Source organism: Equus quagga, chromosome 8 (genome assembly GCF_021613505.1).
Source record: "Equus quagga isolate Etosha38 chromosome 8, UCLA_HA_Equagga_1.0, whole genome shotgun sequence".
Lineage (NCBI taxonomy): Eukaryota > Metazoa > Chordata > Mammalia > Perissodactyla > Equidae > Equus > Equus quagga.
This window is the reverse complement of record NC_060274.1, coordinates 37771882-37793985: the sequence shown is the minus strand read 5'-3', so window position 1 is coordinate 37793985 and position 22104 is coordinate 37771882. Positions and strand designations below refer to the sequence as shown.

At 38.0% G+C, this 22104-nt stretch overlaps 1 protein-coding gene across 1 annotated transcript in view; it reads right to left on the bottom strand.

Annotated features, from left to right (window-relative positions):
- The window catches only part of SUGCT (succinyl-CoA:glutarate-CoA transferase), a 668838-nt gene that overhangs the window by 2108 nt on the left and 644626 nt on the right, over window positions 1-22104 (bottom strand). The gene's annotated exons all lie outside the window — the stretch shown is intronic.

Below are 22104 nucleotides of genomic sequence, written 5' to 3'. Positions count from 1 at the left end.
AGATAACGGACAGAAAGCACCAAGTAAGCATTCCCTAACCCACAATAATGCACAAAACCTGCTGGCTATTAGGATGACCAAAGCTGCCACAGCCTCTTTCTTGACGCTCCCAGTCCAAGAGGAAAAGGACATTTATTGCCAGCTCATTGCTGAGCACTGAGCCACTATAAACAGAGTAACTGAAGCAATACTTTCAACAACTGTTGGGCATGGACTTTATTGTCCCCATTCTTCACAAGAGGACACTAAAGCCCAAAGAGCTAAGCTTTTGCTCAAGGTCACATGGCTAATAATTAATAGCACCAGGATGCAAATTCAAGTCCATTGGAACTGTCTCACATTGAAGGCCATGCACTTTCCATGACCTTAGCGGCCTCTTCTTACTTCCTACTCTTCCACGGACAGCTGGACCTACACTGGGGAGCATGTTATTTCAACAGATTTTACCTTTGTTGCCTGATTAAATAAATGGTATTTGTGTTGGCTGTCCTTTACATCTTATTTGATTAAGCTTCAGGAAAACAAATTAGATAGTCACAAGAAGACTACAAAACAGTGCATTTCTATCTCATAAACATTTTTCCAGCTTACTCTTGATTTGGGGAGCCCGTAGGAAGAGCAAATAAAACCAAAGCACATGTAGGTCACAGAGTGTCAGTCAGTAAAGAGCAGATGTACTTTGAGCTCTTTGCAGAATTTCATTAATAAAAGTACTGTTGTAGAAGCCACTGTTGCTGAAGATGGAGGGGACAGACCTCCTAAGACCATCAAGCCGCACCTTTGCAGGACACATACCATCAACTACAGATACACGGCAACTGTCCAATGATGTCCAGAGTCATCCTTCTCTGAAGCTCACTGAACTTCATTTTTTCTTCTCCTACTTCCTTTTAAATGCCCAGGGCATGACTGTTTTTTCATGGTTGGTCCCTTTTCAGTCAAGGAGCACACACTGGGAGGCAGGGTCCACTACTCCCCTGAGAAAGCTGATAATTTGATGTTTGAGAGATGTGAGCCCTGCTCATTGCTCTCTCACACTTGGTTCCATTTTGACATTAATTAACAAGAGTTTTAACCTAAAACTTGTCTTTCAAAAGAAGGATCACACTGAGGGAATACATGCCTGAAGTCAACGTCATGTGACTTTTCCAAGTGAATTACCTGAAGAGAGACTTCCAGCGGGCTCACTCGAATATGCCAAGAATCTGGGTTGGAACACAGATAGTACCCTTCCTATTTCTGCAGCTGCTAGTAGTAGCAGCAGTAGTAGCTACCATTTCCTAAGAACTTAGGTGTCAGCCACTGTGTCAAAGGCTTCACGTTCATTGTCTCATATGATCCTTACAACAATCTGGATGGACATGGAAGGTAAAGGAGGTTTAAGGCAAAAGGGTCAGAGGTAGGGTTCAGGTTAGGAAATTAGAATAAGTTGCCTAATGTCACACAGTTAGGAAATGAGAATCCGTTTCCAAGTCCAGGTTTGTCAGGTTCAAGAACTTGGACTTAAAAAGAACAATAATTTGTTGAGATGAAATTCACATAACAACATTAACCATTTCACAGTAATTCAGCGGCATTTAGTACATTTGTGAGGCTGTGCAACCACTTCCTTTATCTAGTTCCAAAACATTTCCATCACTCTAAAGCAAAAGCCTCTATCCATTAAACAGTTGTTTTCAACTCCCCCCTTCCCCTAGATGCTGGCAACCACTAACCTACTTTCTGTCTCTATTTTGGATATTCCATATAAATGGAAACATACAATATGTACCTTTTGCGTCTGGCTTCTTTCACGTAGCATAATGTTTTTGAGATTCATCCACATTGTAGCACACGTTGGTACTAAGAATCTGGACTTTTAACCTCCACGCGGTGATGGTATGAGGGAGTTCTTCAGGTCCAGCCACACTAAAGGGCAGTTCCACTGTGTCACTCCCACCATACACCATTCTTTCCTGGTAGCTTCCAGATCTACACTGAAGACTGTGCTATCAGTTTAAGATGAAGGATTTTTAGCACTTTGCACAAAAAATCTTAAAGAATTTAGGTTGGTAAAGTGGTATTTCTTAGTAATTTTTTTAGACTTACTACAATAAAGACACCTGGAAAATACTGTATATTTGAAAGCATATGCTTCTCTAAATAAATACACGTTATTAAGCAAGTCATACCAAAGTTCAAGAAATTGTATAGACTTTTCCATATGCCCCTTCAGAAACCAGGTATCTTGCATATGATTGATTTTAGAAAGATTTTGAAGCTGGGGTTCATCCAAGTAATTTAAGATCAAAGTATAGTATATGTATGTGTACTGTATTTAGCAATTTTCAAATTGTAATTTCTTACAATTTATTAAATAAAGTATTGTTTTGCCATGTGGTTTATTAAAAAATGAAAATTTGCAGTTCTTTAAAAATATAAAATCTATATATAATATAATTATATTATGATATATTATAACACATAAAATATGCAAAAATATTATATCTACTTATCTATCTATATATGCAATGGAACAAATAAAGTGATATCCAGATTCCAGAGAAAGCTAAGTTCTCATGAGTCAATTGAAATTTCCTGTTTTTGCAGCCCTGTGCAATAATCCCACGTACCCGGGACACCCCTCCCAGTCTTTACACAAAGGAAATAACAAGTTCTTAAAATACATTTGTTTCAAGAAGTAAAAAATGTTTGACATATTATTTACATCTAAGGTCCAGAAAGAATGAATAACCTGATCTTCCATTAAAAGAAGATGAGCAGAGAAGTCACATGTTCTTAAATGACTTTTTGGCAAAGTAACATCCATGTTCACATATGCTTTCAAACACTTGCACGCTGTGTGATCTTGAGGATTCTTCAAGTCCCTGACCCTCAGTCTAAAACGAACTGACAATACCTCTCGACGGTTGGTTTGAGCATTTGAGTAATGTAATCTGAGTAATATTCAATATAGGTAATAATCAAAGAAATGCCTATGAAGATAATAATGAGACATAATTTTGTTCACAAAACTAGCAAATCTTGAGGCTATTTTGGTTTGTTTTTAAGAGTTTGGTGACTGGTAGGAGTGTAAATTGGTGAAATCCTTCCAGAAGGAAATTTGTCAACTAAATGTCAAGAGTTTTAAAAGTGTCTACACAGTTGGATAGAGAAATCCTGCTTTAAAATTTTATCTATGGATGTTGTCAGGAATGTTGACAAATTTGATAGGCAAGGATCTATACAAATTTCCAAATCTACTTAACACTCTTGATACCTCTCTCCTTCTCACATAGCTTTCTAATATATTGTGTGAGGGTTCTTCACGTGGAATTCTGTACTTTTTTAAAAAAACTTCTCAATCTGCTCTTAGCTTCCACAGGTTCCCTTGTTAGAATTAGGTGTCTAGCAATTCATTCCCTCATGTATTGCCCCATAGGCCTATCTCCAACTACTTCCTTCCAGATAAAGAGGTCAAATAGCTATAATATTGGAAAAAATTAGGAAAAAATGTCCAACACTTGGGCACTGGTTAGATAAATTACAGTAGATCTGAATGATGGCAAACTATATAGTAATTTAAAGTTGTATATTTTGGAGCTTTGAACATATATATTGCCTTCACTTTCTCCTGAAATACCACTTAAATAGACGTATAGAAGTTAAACACAAAACTTCATGAGTGAAAAGAATAGGAGGGAGCATCACTATTGAAAGATATATTTTAACAAATTTAAGAAAAACACAGCTGGAATCAAGTTGATGAGTAAAAGAGGTAGAGAATGCTGAAGCCCAGAATATTCTACAAGGAGACTGAGAGGAGGTAGATGTCAGTTTGTCTATTTCATTCCATAGGAGGCTCTGATCTTAAAATCAATGGTTATGAGAGAGACAGACTCAGTATAAGTAGGACTGAAAGCAGAAGAATTGAATATCTCAATGTGGACTAGTCTCACTAGTTTCTAACAGAAACTAGAAGAAAGTGAACTTTGCTTTCAAATTTCTAGGTGAAATGCTGTTAAATCTAGCATTGTGTATCCAGTCAAATGATTCATCAAAATGAAGGTATTTTCAAACTTTCAAAGATTAAGTTTACTAAGTAAGTTTCTTGAAGCTCATGCCAGTAAAACTTTGGAGTAAATGAAAGAAGAAGAAAATTTTGGTACACAGTGAGGACAAACCAAGGAGTCCAGGATGGAAGGTCCCAGGATGACAGCCTGGACCTGGAGAGTCAACAAGGTAGAGTTGGAGGAGGACAGAAGTCTTCAAAAGGGGAGTCTAAGGAGACAAAAAGAGCCTTAACTGTACAATTAGTACAACTGAAAGGTTGGAAAAATATAATACTGAGACAAAATTATATTATGTAAGGGAAAAATAATTAGAATAGAAAAAACTCCAAAATTTGCATAAGAAGATCAAGAGCCAAATATGAAGCAAATTACAACGTGGCAAGATTTTAAGTACTTGATGGAATATAAACAAAGAAAATCCATTTGACCTTGATGTCAAGAACATTCCAGTAACACATGTTACCTGTGCATCCTCTATAAGGGAATCTAGCATAGTGCATTAAATTGCCTACTTAGTTGTCTGCATCCCCTACGGGGGCAGGAAAATGACAATTGTGTTTGCTAATGGGCCCTGGATGCCTTTCAGTGTCCCACAAAATGAAGATAATGACAAGCATCGTTTCTTAAACACTTGCAATGATTGTGGTCTATGCTTTTTATTTGCATTATCTCACTGAACTTTTCGATTCATAAAACAGAGACCGTTATAACTCTCCTTTTACAGATGAGAAAACTGAGGCCCTTTAAGGGATTGGTTAGTTTGTCTAAGGTTACCCAGCTAAATAAATGATAGAATCAGGACAAGATCTCCTCATGTCAGACTCCATGGTCCATGCTCTGTCATTCAATACAAATTTGTTGAACTAATGGTTGCTAACAATTAAAGATATTTGAATAAATACTGTTTATGTCATTTTAATTAATTCATTTATCCACTAATTCATTCTAAATTTACTTTTTGAGTATCTGTCTCTGTGTCAAGATCTGGGCTGTGTGATCTAGATATATATTAGCAAACAAAATAGACCCAGACCCTACTCTCATGGAATTTCTATTCTGATTTGAAAGACAGACAATAAACAAATAAGTAAATAAATAAATAAATAGTTAAAATTTTATAGAAATTATTAAATTGTTAAAAACATAGCTGAAAAGAGAACAATATTGTAGGCACAGTGAGGAGGAGCCGTGGTGGTGCTAAAGAGCTATGCTAAATGAGATGTGCAATGAGGCCAAACTGATTAGATGCTCCTTAAGCTGAGCCTTACATAATTTGACAGGTCAAGAGTGATTCTAGATGAAGTTGGAGGGAGCGACAGAGAAGAGAATGCACAGGGATTTAGAGGCTACCGTAGTGAAGTTGGATCTTGTTCTGAGTTCAGAGGGAAGCCAGTGGCGCTTTAAGAGCAGTGACAAGACCTATTACGGAATACTCTTGTTGCCAGAAGAGAACACGATAAGACAAGTTTGGTTGTTGTGGGTAGATCAGAAGAGATGATGGTAGCCTGGATTAGGATGGTGCCTGTAGAGTTTGAGGAAAGTGGATGCATTCGAGAGCTACTCTGGTGATAGAATGAGATGGTTTGCTGATGGATTACATGAGCCAAGGTAGTTGGGGAGGGAAAGAGAAGCATCAAGGAGAATCCTGGGTTTCTGGGTTCAACAACTGGTGGAGCCATTTACCAGATGGGGAAGACTGCATGGACTGCATGGACAAGGTTGGGTTGGGAGGAAACAGAAGTCAAATGCTCTTTTGGACATGCTTCTTTAGGTGCCTAAGAGATATCCAAGGAGAGATGTCAGTGGGGCTTATCCAAGTTTGGAATTCTGGGAGGAGTTTTGGCCAGGATATATAAATTTAGAAGTTATTGACCATCTAAATGTCCTTATTCCAAAACAATCTATTTTCAAGGCACTTGTATTTATTCCAACATCCCTGATGCTGAGGTTTTAAAGACATTGTGTAGGCAGCCTTTTCTCTACCATCTAAGCTCTGTATCAAAATCAATTGCATCAAAAATGCTTTGTGTACACAAGAAGCAAATTAAAAGAATGAAAATTAATCTCTGTAGCTCATACTTTCAGAGATAAATGCATTTCTTTCAAAGAGATTCTATATTCTTGGCCTTAAACAGACAAATCTCTATTGATTTGAAGGTAGAAATTAGAGAAGTTTTAATTTTGAAAGAACCATGAACTCTGTGCCCCACGGAAAGAAGCCCGGAGTTCTCATAGACAGAATCATAGCCACTTAGGGATAAACTAAGGTGGGGTGTTTTTCCTCTGCCATCACAAAGGCAATCAAACTGGAAAACCCTGAAACAAATGTACACCACAGCAAACTCCAGCACAACTGGTACCAAACCTGGAACCCCAAGGCTGTCCTTGTGATGGGACCACCTGGTCTAACAATTGGTGTCAAAGCCCTGAGTCTCTTCACCCCTCATGAGGAAGGGAGTTGGGTGGCTATAACTACCTCTAAGTGAGGACTGTGTGTCAACGGCCCGTGGTCCCCTGAGGGGCGATCTGTAAGATTCTAGAAAATTGATGATGCCTGTTGCTTCAACTACGGCATGTGCCCATTCCTGGAAGGCTGAACTGAGAAACCTCATGGAACCTAGAGTTCAAGAGCTGGAGGCTGACAAAGCACAAAGGTAGATGAGGAGGAATCCTGTCACAGTCTCTAAGTCACACATGATAACATGTGAATCTACTATTTAATGAGTCCTTCCTGTACATAAGGCCCAGGGCTGGGTGCTTTGTATCTGTGATTTAATTTAATCCTCACAACAGTCTTGGATAGGTTTTGCATTTACTGATGTATTTTATTCCTATATCACAAAAGAGGAACTTGGAGCTCAGAGAAGTTAAAAAATGTGCACAAGAGCACACAGCAGATGCACACATACATTTGCTGACTTCATGGCCACTGTTTTCCAGAAGCGATACAGCAAGGTGGTTAAGAGTGGGTTCTGGAACAGAGTGTCTAGGTTCACATCCTGGTGCTGCCATTTATTGGTTGTATCTCCTTGGGCAATTTATTTAATCACCTGAGCCTCAGTCTCTTTCTCTGTAAAATGGGGATGATAAAGTTGTAAGGATTTAAAGAAACTCCTTAGACCAGTATCAAGCCCACAGTGAGTGCTCAGTACATGCTGGCTGCTGTCATGATCTTTTGTTCTCTGCTGCAGTGCTCACCTTAGCAATCTTGAATCCTCGAGCTTTGGTCACCTGCTAATTTCCAATCTAGGCTTCCCAGAACATGGACAAGGTAGTTGCATTTTAAATCCATGACAGCAAGTTGGGGCTAAAAGTTTTAACTTTTAAAAATCCTTGGGGGCTGACCCAGTGGTATAATGGTTAAGTTCACATGCTCCACTTCAGTGGCATGGGGTTTGCAGGTTTGGAATCTGGGCATGGACCCACATACCACTCATCTAAGCCACGCTGTGGCAGCATCCCACAAAAAAAACAGAGGAAGATTGGCACAGATGTTAGCTCAGGGCCAGTCTTCCTCAAACAAAAAGAGGAAGATTGGCAACAGATGTTAGCTCAGGGCCAATCTTCCTCACCCCCCCCCCCCCCCAAGAAAAATCCTTAATAGTCAAGGAAAAGGAAAAGCGAAGAAAGAATTAACCATTGCTTAAGCACATATTATATAAGAAGAATTTTTCAAATGTTTATTTTCTTTATTCCTCCTTACAACCCCCCAAGACAGATATTTCTTCCTCTTCCTACAGACAATAAAAAGGAGGCTAAGGGAGGCGAGACGATTACTCAAGTCACACATCTGATAAGTAGATACTTAATGTCTCAAACAGCATCAGAACACACATCAGAAATTAATTTTATACGCTTGAATTTTAAAAAGTTACATTAGAAGGAACTTTGAAAATATGGGACTTACTTTAATTATGTAACACTTAGTATGTGCCAGACACTATTGTATGTATTTTACACACTTGATTCACTCAGCCCTAGGGTAAGGCCAGAAGGTACTATTATCATCCCCATTTTACAAATGGGGGAAACTGAGAGATATAGAGGGGAAGTCACTTGCTCAGGGTCACAGAGACAGTAAGGAGCAGAGCCAGCATTCACACCCTGACATTCTTACTCCAAATCCCGAATCTTTGCTCATGGGCCACACTGCCACCCGGTGAAAGGAGGGCAGCGAAAGAAGAGAGAACTGTTTAAGTTTGAACTGAACTCAGGGGTCTTGGAGTAGAACATGCCAAGGACAGATTCAGGACTCATCTTCTGACCAGTCTGTTCTCTCCATCTTTCTAGATCACAGCTCTGCTGGATTTCTTACATAACATGTACTCATTACTACCTCATCTTTTCAAATTAATTGTCATATGCCACCTATTTCCTTGTAGAAAGTCCTGGAATTGCAGCACCATCAATACATTCCAGTTTCTCCTGTTTCTGAGTCAGGCGATGCTCTCCAAAGCCCTCCTCCCTACCCAGCCCAAAGGGAAAGAAGGCTTCACTGTCTTCTCTGCAGAGGGTTGTCTGGTTCAAGGCACAGGGAGGGCCCAGTTCTTGGTGTGCCAGAGAATTCCTCAGACTAGCCCTGTAGTGTTTTCCATCCGTGGTTTGAGGCCCTTTAGTAACAAGACCCTGAGTATTTTGTCCCATCTCCTTTTAGAAACCTTCCATGATTCTCTTAGGCTGAAAAAGGAATCTACCCTATCTATGCAGATGTCCCAAGCTATTCTAACCATATACAGAATTCAAGCTACATTTCGACAACCCAGACCAACTTAATAATGTAAACAGTTGCAGGAAACAGAGGTAGCCAGAAACATGTGGGAAACCATAATGAATATTCAAGTAATGGGAACATAATATCAAATCATCACTAGGGAGGGACCTAAACAGTCCTTTTTTTCCCTGAACTCCATGCACCTCCCATCTTGATGATGCATTTCTAAAGCAACGAAGCAAACTATTGCTCAACATCACAGCTCACTGGCACATGATCAAATATTAAGGGTTAAATCAATTAACATAGCCGGTCTGTCTGATCATAATGGCAGCAAGAATGAATAAAATTAAAACTAAGTGTGTGGGTCTTTTCTTTTGTTGTTTTTTAAATGTCTGATACGGGTGTCAACTTTTAAAAATATCAAGAGTACTTAAAAGCAAACATCTGTTTTATAATATGCAAAATGCTATACCAAACGTTTTTATTTTGACTTCTTTGGCCCATTGCTAAGATACATGCTGTAGATACCATTTAATCTTCAAGGCTTACTAGTGTAATAAGAAGCTAAACTTCATTTTATTGAAAATAATGATAGCTCCAGTACTAAGTTATTTCACAATTTCCCCTCCAGTGCTTGAACTCATCATCATAACAATAACAATATTTTTTATATGGCGCCTCTCAGCCATAGCATCCAAGGCGCCAAATGGAGCCATACAGTTAGAACACATTAAACCCATTAGATGTGAGATAAAAACAGATAAAACCATTTAAAGTAGTGTGGAATGGTGGAAAGAGGCCACAGAGGATAAAAATGGCTTTGGAACTCTTTAACCAAAGAACTCGATCTATGGCACTGCTTATGTGGTCAGGCATCTCAGAAACTCAGGGCGACATGTGGTTTGTACCACCAACTTGGATGGGCCACCCCAGTCTCACCCAGAGTTCAGAGGAACCATTTATCGCTACTGCTGTAACAAACTTTAACTCAATATTTTGTAACTCAATAAAGGGTGCCTCAAGTGCGATTACCTATAAGATAAGAGCATATTTTCAACTGCGTTGTGGTAGTCATCAGTGTTGTCCATCAAATTTCCAATTTCCACCTCCCAGAAACATGGTAGTATTGTATGTCCTGACCCCTTTCATGATGGGTGGCCATGTGACTAGCCAAAAAACTTTGAATAGGAGGGATGTGTATGTCAACTCTAGGCCAGAACACTCAGTTACTGATTTAAGACCCTCTAGGTCTCTCTGGTATGACAACTTGGCAGTATACAAGGTGATGACTGCTCCACCAGCCTCGGGCCCTTTCAACCCAAGATGGACATGCAGTGGGAGCAAGTAATATATGTGCGTTGTTTTAAGCCAATGTTATTTGGGAATTGTTTGTTATTACAGCCTAACGGAGACTACGGAAGCCTATGGAGACTGATTATATGCCTCAATTTTAATACAGAGATCTATTTGCCTGGACCAGAGGAGAGACTCATTAATCTAGTCCCTCAGCATTCCTTTAAAAGCATTCAGTTCAGACGTTCCAAATACTTTGAAATTCATTTTGTGTGTAGCCAATTTTGACCAGTGGAATGATGATAACAGCTATTATTTATTGAGTACTCACATGTGTTAGGCATTTGGTCAGAATGCTCTCCATATAGTGCCTTGTTTGATATACAAAATGACTTTAAAAAGTATGATTATTATTATACCATTTTATCGAAAAGGAAAGTGGGGTTAAGTAACATTATCAAAATTACACAGCCAGGCAACTAAAGAATTTTGTTGGAATTTAGGCTGACTTAGTACAAAGTGCACGCTCGTTAACACTAGGATGCATTTCCTCCCTGCATAATGTGGAAAAAAATCTGTTCTCATATCAGTGGCTGAATAAATACCATTCTTTGGCAGATGGTGTTCTAAAGCAGCCCTGTATTATAAATACTTATATATTTCATGATTGCTAATCCATTAAGGCATTTATCTTTCATTTGAAAAAGAAACTAGGAAACTTGTATTTGATTTATCTATCTCGTTCCAACCCACTGAAATGTCATAGTAGATTATCCATTTCCTGCTGGAAAAATATATAGTCCATAAGGAAATGCTATTCATATTCATTAGCAAACATACCATCTCCCCTCAAAGCGTGCTACCCAAACTTTCGGCCGAGGTCTCCAAAAGATGTCGGCTCGAAGAAGCTCTCTCCTGAATGCTTCTTTCCAACATTTGTGTTTGCTTCTAATTATTTTCAACACTTGTGAAAATGCTTGGGAGGGTGAAGAAACACCTTGCTGACAATGCGCTCTTTGCCAAAATAATCAATTCTCCTGCTTCTCTGCCTTCCAAAATGCAAATATTCAATAGGAGATCTTTGGGCACGTTCCCAAGATTTTGTTTGGTTAGACTTCACCATGGAAAACAAAATTGGTTCAGCTGGAGTCTGCAGCCAGGACATTTTAAGCTTCACAGACCTTCAAAGTAGTGACCTTCTCCTCACCTCCTCTGCCTCTGCGCTCCATTAAGGAAAATACCGGAAGAAGTTTCCAGTCAGAGAAGCCAGATTGTATTTCGATTCAGTTTTGAGAGGAGGAACTGAATGGAGCTGGAGCAGGTGGTTATTTGTGGCTCTTACCTCAAATGAGCTTTGAAAAGTTCTTCTGTAAACCTTTGAAGGTCTTTGTAATTTAATAATTTTTTTCTGTGCGTCTTAATCTCCTCTATCTTAAAGGAGTCAGCCTTATATCTACCATCTCCATCTTTTCTTTTCCAAGAGTCTCTGAGATCACACAAATCACAATCACAGCCCAAGCAAATGGAGGATCAAGAAAACTAGGTCCCTGAACCCGCTTGGAAAATGGGCACGCGTTCATTATTTCTCGCAAGAATTGATCTTAGTTTTTCTCTTTCACTTTGCCTTTGAGGTCCAGAAGGAAAGGTTTTAGGAGATGGTCTTTTCCCTCTACGCCTCGATTTCTGTTTCGGCATCACCATCCTCTCAAAAATGGCACATAATCCTCAGCCTTGCCTTTGACGCCCGCTATCCCAGCAGTCTTCTCTGAAACGTCTCTCACACACACATACCCTGATCTCTTCTGCCACCTCCTCGGTCCAAAGCACTCTGAAATAGGGCAGACCACTTGTCCAAGCTTTTCCTCCAGCTGTTCCCTCCAGCCAAACTGCAGTCATTCTCCCTGGGATCTTATGCTATGTGGGTCTCAGTGCCCACCTGGAATGCATCTCGGCTTGGCAATCCTCAAGCCCACATTATTCTTAAAGCTCTGTTCAGGCCTTCCCTTTTTCTCACAGTCCAAAGGAACATCTCTCTTTTCTGACTCCCTACAATGTTTGGTCTGCTTTTCCCCTATGGTGTATCTCAATTTCTAACTGTATTACTACCTCTTTTGATCTTTTTGAGATGTTAAGACTTGCAAATAAGTATATTTTGCACCAGGTTTTTAAGTGGAGTCATCTTGACTCTTGTCTTTCTCCCACACTCCATATTCAAATCATCAGTATATCCTATTGACTCTACCTTCAAAATCCACAGAGCATCCAGCCACTTTTTACAACCAGCCTGGTCCTAGCCACCATCACCTCTTGCCTGGATTTCTTTGGAGCTCCCTGCCCCATTTCCCTGCCTGCAGGCTTCCCTGCAATATATTCTCAACGAGGCAGCTGGAGTCATGCTTTCAAAAGAAATAAGTCAGACCACGTCACTCCTCTGCTTGAAATTCTGCAAAGCCTTCCCTGTTTCACTCTTGACAATGGGCTATGAGATTCCACCTAAGGCACCCACCTTCCCACCACGCTCCCCGTGTGCCTTCCCCGTCTTACTCACTTTGCCCCAGCCATGCTGGCCTTCTTGCCCCTGAGCAGGCATGCTTATCCTTAGGGGCTTTGGTCCAGCTGTTCTCTCTGCTTGGAACATTCTTCCTTCTGATACCTATACGAATTGTTCCCTCAACTTTGCTCAGTGAGGTCTACGCTAATTAATTACCACACTTAACGTTTCAACCTGCCCTTCTGACCTTGCCACTTCCCATCTCCCTTACTCTGTTCTACTTTCTCTTTCTTTCATAGCACTTTTCACGTATGTCTACTGGTCTTCGCCTGTCTCCCTCTGCTAGAATGTAAGCTTGACAGTGGCAGGGAGATTTGTGTTCCTCAACAAATATTTGCTGAATGTGAATGAATGAATGATTTAGCTCAACTGAGCTCTGAATTTAGTCCTCAGAGTTCTAAACCAATGAAACTCAAAGGGTTCATACCCTCGGACCTCAAGATTCTAGCAAAATAATCCTGTCAAACAGATTCAAAAGCAAGGTGAAGCACTATTATCGACTATAATCCAAAATAGTCACGTGTAAACAGAAAAGTGTTAAATGCAATATGTTTGTTCTCACTGCATCTGATTTATCCAGTTGTGCAACTTGCACTCATGCTACCGATGGGGACAGACACCTGCAATATTCCAAAGATGAAACTCTCCAACAGCTGTGTGAGATTGTTGAGTATCAAGATCCATTTTATAGGCTGGATCAAAACAGGAGTTCAGGAGAATTTTTAAGCTCCATGAGGGCAGGAATCATATCTGCTTTGTTTGCACTGTATGTCCAAAAGCAAGTAAATCGGAATGAAGAGGAAGGACTCCTATATTTTTGGAAATAAGACAGTAAAAGGTAATTTTATTATTCACACGTTGAAAGATTTTACCACATGGATGTTGGTACAATGATATCAAACTTTATCTTAATTTAACTTGTTTAGAAGTTAATTTTTTATTAGGACAATAATATTTAGGACTCCATAAACAATGTAAAATAGCTCAGGAAAACACTGTCGGACTTAAAAAAATAGTTATTATTCCTTCTTGGAAGGAGATAAATCCTTTTGGAGTTTTAATGACTATTGCTTTTTCTATTTGGAAAACATAAGTCTTGCTTTTTATTTATATGACACTATAACTTTACAATTGAGCATTAATTTAATTTTGTTTCTCATGTTTCTCTTTGCTAGTGGGTGTTGTGAATTTCACATAATAATAATAATACATGTCTATTGTGGTATACAAACATTTTCCTATTTATTGTTTCTTCTCTTTTCCCACATTCTTTGTAATAGCTATTTAGATTAGCGCTGACAAAATGTCCTCCAGACTCTCTTGCACGTTAATTTTGCGGTTATTCTTTCACAATATCTTTTGAACTATTTAAAAGTACTTAACACACAAAGTGAAAAGGGCTAATAACTATTGAGTATCTGAAGTGTTGTTTTCATTTTCATAGTTTCATTGTAAATTTGAAGATGGTCATTTAGTTTTTTATATATTAATTAAATGCGTGAGTAATATTCTCTCCCCACATAGAGCTCTTTGCACAGCTTCCAAGGACACAAACTTGGTTCTTTTCTTCCCCTAAGGGTAGAGTTGGCCATTGTCTATGAAATATGTTAGGATATCCTCAGTTCATGCTGAGTGGGAAGGCATTTTTTCCACATTGGAACTTCATTAATTTTGCCTGAGTAATCATCCAGCTTAAGCAAACGAAAAATATGAAACATCATTTTTTACACATAAATGAAACTAGACCAGAGATGTCTTGTAAATCCATAAGAAAACTACTTAATAATATACACAAGTGGATTATAATTAGTAAATCAATCGTTGCATACACATGGTATTCATTCTGTGTTTGCGCATGCTGATTCTTAAGAGCAATTGAAACATTTCCTGTGTAATCATAATTAAATTAATAATTTGTTCAGGGATTTTTGTGTGTGTGTGTGTGTGTGTGTGTGTGTTTGTGTGTGTGAGGAAGATTCGCCTTGAGCTAACATCCGTTGCCAATCCCCCTCTTTTTTTGCTTGAGGAAGATTAGCCCTGAGCTAACATCTGTGTCAGTCTTCCTCTATTTTGTATGTGGGATGCCTCCACAGCATGGCTGATGAGTGGAATAGGTCCACACCCAGGATCCAAACTAGTGAACCTGGGCTGCCGACACAGAGCACCCAGAACTATAACCACTCGGCCATATTACCGGCCCCTGTTCAGGGATTTTTTTTTTTTTTTTAACAAGATAGCACAAAGATAAACCTTAAAAAGACAATCTAAACATTGAAGTGATCATATATTCCAAATAAATGAGAACCAAATTTAAAGTGTTACTATTCTTAGGTCTCTAAGTTCATGAGCTCCATAAAACCAGAAGATCTGGTTCCAGATGATGATTTATAGATTATCAGGAGTAAAAAAGTCCTTGATGAGCAATGATATGGGGACAGTTTGTCAAATGTGTCCCTAACAAAAATAAATAAATAATAAGAAATACTCTAATTAGAAAGTTTCCACATGACATTTTGAATCCTGTGAAAGAAAGAGTCTAAATATTATAACAATAATGGATTATAAGTTGAGTTCTCTCTGAATTAAACTTTCTCCAAAAGTTTTTGTACCTTAGAATTACTTGAAGAGGTATGAAACTGTTTATGTGAGGAAAGTGACTTTTTTAGACTATAAAAGGATTTGGTAGTTGGCATACTATAAAAAGAATGTTATAAAGCCAAAAACATCCAAATACATGGTATATATTTTAAGGATAACCACAATTTGTTTCCTATGAAACAGAACATTCAAGGAACATCCAAGTGGCCACTCTTGAGTGACTCTGATCGCCCTGCCCAGTGGTATGACAGTGAATGTGCAGTAAATCCCACAGAGCATGTTGGAAAGTCCTGAACATCCTTTTGGGCAAAACCCAGAAGAGAGAAGTATCCCCAAATTCTTGTTTTCTTTAAAAAGAAGAGGTTTTCTTTAAAACCATCCTTCATTGGTGAGAACCATCTTACCAAAGAGAAAGCAGATACCTTAGTGCCCTAGGCGTTGGTCAAAGTATGAATAAAGGGCTTTCTACCTCAATTTTCCAGCTTGCCAAGTCAAAATTAAATATTGCTGGGTTTGGCCTTACACCTACTAAATCAGAGTCTTTGGGAGTAGGGCTTTTCATCTGAATTTGAATAAGCGTATCAGAAGTTTTTTGAATCACTAACTTGGAAAAGTCATGCCATTTACTAGCTATGTGGATTTGGTGTCAAATCTCTTAGCCTCAATGGTCCTCATCCAGAACATGAGAGTGACAACAGTGTCTAGTTCATGGGCTAGTCTGGAGGATTAAATGAGCAATGCCTGTCAAGTACTTAACCCAGAACCCAGCACGTACTAAGTGCTTGAGAATTGTTGGTCCTTCTCATTCTTCTTATTGTAATTAATACTGCAGGGTCTGAGAGGCAGGGGCTATGAGAATTGAGCTTCTATTTCATGATGTCCAGCACTGATTCAAACACATGCTTAGGATCTAGTCTGAAATCTGTGCAGAGAGACTCTTTCTGAAGAGAGGCTATTTGTTTTGTTTTCTTTTTTAAAGATTTTATCTTTTTCCTTTTTCTCTCCAAAGCCCCCTGGTACACAGCTGTATATTCTTAGTTGTGAGTCCTTCTAGTTGTTGCATGTGGGATGCTGCCTTAGTGTGGTTTGATGAGCAGTGCCATGTCCGCGCCCAGGATTCGAACCAACGAAACACTGGGCTGCCTGCAGCGGAGCGCAGGAACTTAACCACTCGGCCACAGGGCCAGCCCCGAGAGGGAGGCTATTTGTTTTGCCATTAGGAAATGGAAGATGAAATCTTTAAAAAGCATTGCATTAAAACTAATACTTTGGACTTCCAGTTCTGGACAAGATGAAGTAGCTTAATTTCTCCCAAGTCCTCCCTTCATTTTGCAACTAAAACACTCTGTACTTAAGGCAACAAAAATCATAGGAACATTCTGAGAAGTGGAAACAAGAAGATAACTGCCAAGGGATCTTGGGACTTGAGAAACAACAAGGAGGAGAGTGTTCTGGGTTTCCTTGTTGCCTCCCATGCATCCTGGACCAAGCACTACAGAAGCGTCCAACCCAAAACCACAAACAGACATAGACAAAATAAATGTCAAGAAAAGCCTTTTCCTCCCAGCCAAAGGACTAGGAAAAGGGTGGCCTAACTGAACTGTAAACCTTTTTGTCAATACCTGCCATATTATGGTCAAACACACATGGGAGACGCCTCTACCACCATTGCCTGGTGGTCCCAGTGAGGCCAAGCCAAGAGATGATCTTCTACCCTACCATTCCCACCAAATCCCACAGAAGCAGGCAGCAGCACTCTGATTTCCCAGCTGTGTGGGGTCATCAGGGCCAAGAGGGGAGCAGATCTCTCATTCTCCATTCAATGGAGCAGGTGGTACTATAATTACCCTGCCAGGATAGTGTCATGGAAATCTAGCAGTGAGTCGAGTGGGAGTGAGGAGCCCAGTGGGAAGCTGCCCGTACAGACCCACCTGGCCTTCATGCTAAACCTCATCAGGGGAGATTGCCTGCTTAAAAATAAAGATTAAATAAGATACAGAATCTCATAATATAACATCCAAAATGTCCTGGATACAAATGAACACCACTCATCATAACAATAACCAGAAAAATCACAACTTGAATGAGAAAAGACAATCAATAGATGCCAATGCCAAGAAACATCAGATGTTGGAATTAATGGACAAGGATTATTAAGCAGTCATCATAAAAATGCTTCATAAGTAATTACCAATTCTTTTTAAACAAATCAAAAAATATAAAATCTCAGCCAAAAATAGAAGCTATTAAAAATAACCAAATGGAAATTATACAACTGAAAAATGCCATAACCAAAATTAAAAACTTACTGATGGGCTCACAGCACAGCAGAGATAACAGAGGATAGAGTCAGTGAACATGATAGACTGAAAAAAAAAATGAAGAGAGAACCAAGACAATAACAAAAGAGCTAAAATTTCTATCATTGGAGCCTCAGAAGAAGAGAGGGAAAGAGTGCGACTTTTTGAAAAAATATTTGAATAAATGATGGCCAAAAACTTCCCAAATTTGGTGAAAGACATAAATATACTGTTGTAAAAATTTGAACAAACTCCAGATAGGATAAACCTGTAGAAATCTACACCAAGACACATCATAATTATATTTCTGAAAACGAAAGACAAAGGAAAAACTGAAAAGCAGTCAGAGAAAAACAGCACCTTACAAAAGGGGAAAAACATTCCAGTGACAGGGAATTTCTCATCAGAAACCGTGGAGGACTGAAGGAAGTGACACTTTTTTAATTACTGAAAGAAAAAACTATCAGTTGTGAATTCTATGTCTGAGAAAAATATCCTTCAGGAATGATGAGGAATTCAAGACATCCTCAGAAGAAGGAAAACTAAAAGAAATTGTTGATAGCAAATCTATCCTCAAAAAATGGCTAAAGGAAATTCTCTACACAGAAAGGAAATGATAACAGAAGAAGACTTTGAGCTTCAGAAAGGAAAGAAGAATATCAGAAGGGGTAAAAATAAGGGTAAATATAATAGGCCATCCTTCCGGTTATGAGTTTTTTAAATCATATTTGATAATCAAGCAAAAATTACAACACCATCTGATGTGGTGCTCAATGTATGTAGAGGAAATATTCAGCACAATTATATTATATAAGGGAAGGGTAAAAGGACTTAAACAGAGATAAGGTCTCTATAACCTCACTTGAACTGGTAATATGTCAACACGAGTTTACCGTGATGAGTTATGTATGTATAAAATAATACCTAGAGCAATCAGTAAAAAAAAAAAGTATGCAAAGAGATACACTCAGAAACTCTATAAATAAATGAAAGTAGAATTCTGAAAATGTTCAAGTAACTCACAGTAAGGCAGGAAAAGAGAAACAGAGAAAACAAACAGAAAACAAATAATAAAATGGCATTCTTAAGGTGTAACATATTTCTAATTACTTAAATGCAAATGGTATAAATGCACCAATTAAAAGACAGAGATTGGCAAAAAAGATTAAAAAATATGTTGACTATAAGAAACTCATTTCAAATTTAATGATAGAAGTAAGTTGAAAGTAAAAGTTTGGAAAAAGATGCATCATGCAAACATTCATTTAAAAAAAAATGCAGGTGGCCATGTTAATATCAGATAAAGTAAACTTTAGAGCAAAGAAAATCACTAGAGACAAAAAGGGAAATTATACAATGATGAAAGGATCAATTCAACAGAAATACATAACAATCCTAAATGTGTATACACTAAGCAGCAGAGCCCCAATTACATGAAACAAAAACTGATAACACTGAAAAGAGAAATGGACAAATGCACAATTAGTTGGAGACTTCTACATCTCACTCTCAACAATTGATAGAACTACTGGACAGAAAATCAGCAAGGATATATAAGAAGTGAAAAATTCAATCAACCAGTGTACCTATACCAACATATACAGAACATTCCATCCAACTACAGCAGACTATAGTTGTTTTTTCAAGTGCCCATATAAAATTCACCTAGATTCACCATATTCTGGGCCATATAACAAACCTCAAGAAATTATTAAAAATTAAAATCTGTCATAGAGTCTGACTCTATCTTTGATGTTTGATTGCTGACAGTATTTAAGCCTCACTCCTCTTCCTTGCCCTTCTTCTCTCCATCTGGGTAAAATAAAAAGAAAGTTTGGGTGCTACCTCCTTTCGTGCCTGTGGGAAAGTCTAGCTTAAACAACAGAAATTTACTTTCTCATGGTTATGGAGGCTAGAAATCCAAGACCACGGTGATGGCATGGTTGAACTCTTCTGAGACCTCCCCCTTGACTTGTAAATGGCCATCTTCTCCCTGTGTCTTCACTTGGTCTTCTCTATGTATTTGTCCTAATTTCCTCTTCTTATAAGGACACGAGTCCTATTGTATTAGGGCCCACACTAATGACATCATTTCAACTTAATTACCTCTTTAAAGACTATCTCCAAATATAGTCACATTCTGAAGCACTCGGGGTTAAGACCTCAACATATTAATCTGGGGGGAATACAATTCAGCCCATAACACAACTCCAACCCAGTCTCCTTTCCCTACCCTCCCAAGCCATTTTCTGACCTGTTTGGAAGCCACCCAGCTCTCCTCAGAAAGGCTCATTATGTGAGTAATAAAGCTTTCATACCCTCTTGATGTGTTTGTCATCATAACTCTCAGCATCTGAACCAAATTTTGGATGTGGGTCCATGCTGCAGGATGACCACAACAAAAATCACACATGGTATGTTCTCTGACCCTGATGGAATTAAACTAGAAATCAATACCAAAAATCACCAGGAATATCTCCAAACACCTGGAAATTCAACAACACATTTCCAAATAATGCATGGGTCAGAGGAGTCTCAAAAGAAACAAAAAAATTGCAAGTGAATGTAAATTAGAATATAACTTACCAAAATATGTGGGACACAGTTAAAGCAGAGCTGTGAGAAAAATACATAGCACTAAATGCTTACATTAGAGAAGAAGAAAATTCTCAAATCAATAATCTAAGTTCCTACCACAAGAAACTAGAAAAAGAAGAAAAGAAGAAATCCAAGCAAGTACAAAGAAGGTATTGATAAATACGTGATCATACATCAATAACATTGAAAATAAGAAAATAGAATCAATGAAACAAAAAGTTGTCTTTAAAAAAAAACAGTAATACTGACAAATTTCTACCAAGACTGACAAAAATAAAAATAAGGAAGACACAAATCACAAATATCAAGAATGAAACAAGAGCTATCACTACAGATCCTACAGCCAGTGAAAGGATAATAAGTTAATTTACTTATAAATTCAGCAATTTAGAAAATGGAACAATTTTTCAGAAACCACACAGTACGAAAAATATTAAATAGACAATTTGAATAGTTCTGTAATCATTAAAGAAATTAAAGTCAAATTGTAAATCATCCAGAAAAGAAATTTCTAGGCCCAGACGGTTTCACTAGAGAATTTTGCCAAACATTTAAAGAAGGATTAACACCAAGTTTACACAATTACTTCCGGAATATAGAAGAGTAGGGGACACTTTCCACCTCACTTTATGAGATTAATATTACCCTGATCCTCAAACTAAATAAAGATAGTACATAAAAAGAAAACTAGAAATCAACATCTCTCATGAACTCTAATCTACAAATCCTCAACATATTAGCAAATTTTAATGTGTTAAAAAAGTATACACTATGACCAAGTGAGATTTATTCCAGTTATGCAAAGCTGCTTCAACATTTGAAAGTTGATTAATTCAATCCATCATATCAACAGGCCAAAGAAGAAAAATCATATGATCATATCAATTGGTGTAGAAAAAGAATTAGGCAAATTCCAACATCATTTGTGAACAAACTCTCAGCAAAGTAGGAATAGAGGATACCTCCTCAACCTTTTAAAGAGCATTTATAAAACCCAAGAGTTGCCATAATACTTAATGGTAAAGATTGACTACTTTCTTCTTAGGAAAAAAAGCAAGGAGGTTTTCTCTTATCACTCTTATTCAACAAAATACTGTAAGTTCTAGCCACTATATAAGGCCAAAAGATGAAATAAAAGGCACATGAGTTAGAAAGAAATTAAAATGTCCTTCTTTGCAGATGACATGATTGTCTGTGTAAAAAATAAAAATCCCATGTAACCTACAAACAAACATCTTCTGACAAAGTTGACTTGTTAAAAGTGATCCAGCAAGGCTGCAGGATAAAAGATGAATATAAAAAAAGTAATCACATTTCTATAAACTAACAAGGAAAATATGGAAACTGAAATTACAAACACAATACTACTTCCAATTGCTTCAAATAAAATGAAATAGGTATGACCTTAATAAAGTTTGTACAGGCTAAGTATGTTGAAAATTATAAAATACCGATGCAAGAAATCATAGAAAATCTAAACAAATGGAGAGACCTACTACGTTCAGGAGTAGAAGACTCAATATAGTAAATATGTCAATTCTCCTCAAATTGATAAATACGCTCCACGCAATTACTATCAAAATCCAAGGACGTACGTGTTTGCTTGTTTCTTGGTTGGTAGACACAGACAGGTTTATTCTAAGTTTTATAAGGAAAGGTACAGTATCTAGAATAACTAAAACACAATTTTGAAAAAGAAGAATAAAGTGAGAGGAATCACTCTACCCAATGTTAAATATTGCTAGCCACAGTAATCAAGACAGTGCGGTATCAGTGGGGAGACAGAAACATCAATCAATGGAATATGGAGAATCCAGAAATAGACCCACACAAATATGCCCCACTGATGTTTGACAAAGGTGTGAAACCAATTAAACAGAGGAAAGACAGCCTTTTCAACAAATAGTACGGGAGAAACTGACCATCCATACACAACCTAAGTCACACATCCCATAAAAAAATTAACTCAAAACGGATCACAGAAATAAATATAAAAAA